Here is a 2636-nt window from a genome sequence, read left to right as displayed (position 1 = left end):
GTCAAATAAGCTCATTTGTACCCTTTTTTATTTTAGATTCCACATACAAATGCTATCATATGATATTATCTTTCTCTGTCTGACTTACTTCAATCACCAATGATTTCTAAGTCCATCCATGCTGCTGTCAATGGCATTAAATAATTCCTTTTTATGCCTAAGTAATATTCCATTGTATATACATACCCCATCTTCTTATCTAGTCCTCTGTTGATATACATTTGGTTGCTTCCAAGTTCTGGCTATGGTAAATAGTGCTGCAATGAATATTTGGATACATGTATCTTTTTGAATTATGATTGTCTCTGGATATATGACTAGGAGTGGTATTTCTGAATCATATGTTAGCTTATTTTTATTTTCTTATTCTCCATAGTGGCTATACCAATTTATATTCCCACCAGCAGTGTAGGAGGGCTCCCTTTTGTTCATGTCCTCTCCAGTATTTATTGTTTGAAACTTTTCTGATGATGCCATTCTGACCAGTATGAGGTGATACCCCATTATTGGTTTGATTTGCATTTCTCTAATAATTAGTGCCTGCATGAGTGCTAAGTCACTTTAGTTGTGTCTGACTCTTTGAAACCCCATGGACTGTAGCCCACCAGGCTCCTCTGTCCACGGGATTAACCTGGCAATAATATTAGAGTAGGTTGCCATTTCCTACGCATCTCTTACATGTCCTGAATTGGCAGACATGTTCTTTAGCACTAGTGTTACCTGGGAAGTCCCAGTAATTAGTGACCTAAATCAAATCTCTTACAATTATACAGTGGAAGTGACAAATAGATTCAAGGGATTAGATATGATGGAGAGTGCCTGAAGATCTATGGACAGAGTTTTATAACACTGCACAGGAGACGGTGATCAAAACCATTCCAAAGAAAAAGAAAAGCAAAAAAGCAAAATGGTTGTCTGAGGAGGCCTTACAAATAGCTCAGAAAAGAAGAGAAGTGAAAGGCAAAGGAAAAAAGGAAAGATAGACCCATCTGAATGCAGAATTCCAAACAATAGCAAGGAGAGATAAGAAAGCCATCCTAAGTGAACAATGCAAAGAAATACATGAAAACAGTAGAACAGAAAAGACTAGAAATCTCTTCAAGAAAATTAGAGATACCAAGGGAACATTTCATTAAAAAGGTAGGCACAATAAAAGACAAACAATATGGACCTAACAGAAGCAGAAGATATTAAGAAGAGGTGGTAAAAATACACAGAAGAACTATACAAAAAAAGTCTTGGGGGCCTGAACAGCGCAGGGATTGGCTCCGGAGGACGGAACTGTAGTCCAGTAGCAGCCCAACTGGGCGCAGTTCAGCACAGGCGGTTTGACTGCTCTCCACAGCCAGGAGGTTTCCTCAGCCCCGTTGTCTTCCACACAGCTGCTGGCGCTGGGCTGTGTGGCTGGAGACTGGACGCGTCTCTGCGCTCCTCGCTGCTCCACCCCCACGGCCGCAGCTCCCCTTGTCAACAGCACACACACCATGATGAAGAAAGACAAGAAATCCTTCAACCAGAGCCTGGCCGAATGGAAGCTCTTCGTCTCCAACTGGACCACCAAGAGCTGAGGTTTGATTGTACTCTTCCACCTAGTCTGTTATGGGTTCCTGGCTGCACTCTTTTCATTCACAATGTGGACCATGCTTCAGACTCTGAACGATGAGGTTCCAAAATACCCTGACCAGATTCCTAGTCCAGGATTTACAGTTTTTCCAAAAGCAGTGTCGGCGTTGGATTTTTCATTCACTCTGTCTGATTCAGAATCCTATCAAGGGTACATTGATGACCTTAAGAAATTTCTAAAGCCATATGGCTTAGAAGAATAGAACAATCTCACAGACTGGAACCTTTTTTGAGCAGAAGATTCCAGAATACACAACATGTCAGTTTCTTCTCGCCTTATTTGAAGGATGCAGTGGTGTGGATGATCCCACGTTTGGCTACCAAGTAGGAAACACTTGTGTTCTTATGAAAATTAACAGAACAATTGGATTACAGCCTCAAGGAGAACCAAGGATAGATGGTATTGCAAAGAGTGAAAGCACAACAGTTCTATCAACTTATTCTCCCAATGGAAAGATAGATTTGAAATATTTTCCATATTATGGGAAAAAAACTGCATGGGAGCTACCTGCAGCCACTAGTTGCCATCCAGCTCAGCTTTGGTAGTGATGCTGAAGTAAAAGAAGCAATGGTTGAGTGCAAGATTGATGGATCACCCAACCTAAAAACCCAGAATGACCATGACAAGTTTTTAGGATGAGTTACATTCAAGATCACCATGCATGCATAGTAGGAGTTAGGATGTCTCCACAGAGTAAACGTTGTGTTGTCTGGCTTCATTTTGTATCAGCCAAACCTGTCATTCCAGAATTATGAGACCACCTTGGAGAAAGGTGGAGTGGGACATGACACTGGGGTAACATAATGTGCTTCCAGATGATAGTGGTCCATGTCTTTCCAAGTAACTGTGTGTTGCCTCTGTTGCTTTTTGAACCATGTACAGTCACTAGATAGCAACTGTGAACTCCTGATTCTGAACATGTAGGTTGGGAATCTTCTCCAATTTTTATGTGGTTTAGTTGCCAAGTGTGTAAAGCTTAATGTGCTGTGTTATGTAAATACTTTATAGATTT

At 41.0% G+C, this 2636-nt stretch overlaps 1 pseudogene; it reads left to right on the top strand.

Moving 5' to 3' along the window:
- Window positions 1-1484: 1484 nt before the first annotated feature.
- Window positions 1485-2348, top strand: LOC109564668 (sodium/potassium-transporting ATPase subunit beta-3 pseudogene; annotated as a pseudogene).
- The last annotated feature ends 288 nt before the right edge of the window (window positions 2349-2636 follow it).

The sequence above is a fragment of the Bos indicus genome, chromosome 1 (assembly GCF_029378745.1).
Source record: "Bos indicus isolate NIAB-ARS_2022 breed Sahiwal x Tharparkar chromosome 1, NIAB-ARS_B.indTharparkar_mat_pri_1.0, whole genome shotgun sequence".
Classification (NCBI taxonomy): domain Eukaryota; kingdom Metazoa; phylum Chordata; class Mammalia; order Artiodactyla; family Bovidae; genus Bos; species Bos indicus.
Note: the sequence above shows the minus strand (reverse complement) of the source record. Positions and strands in the feature narration are given on the sequence as shown.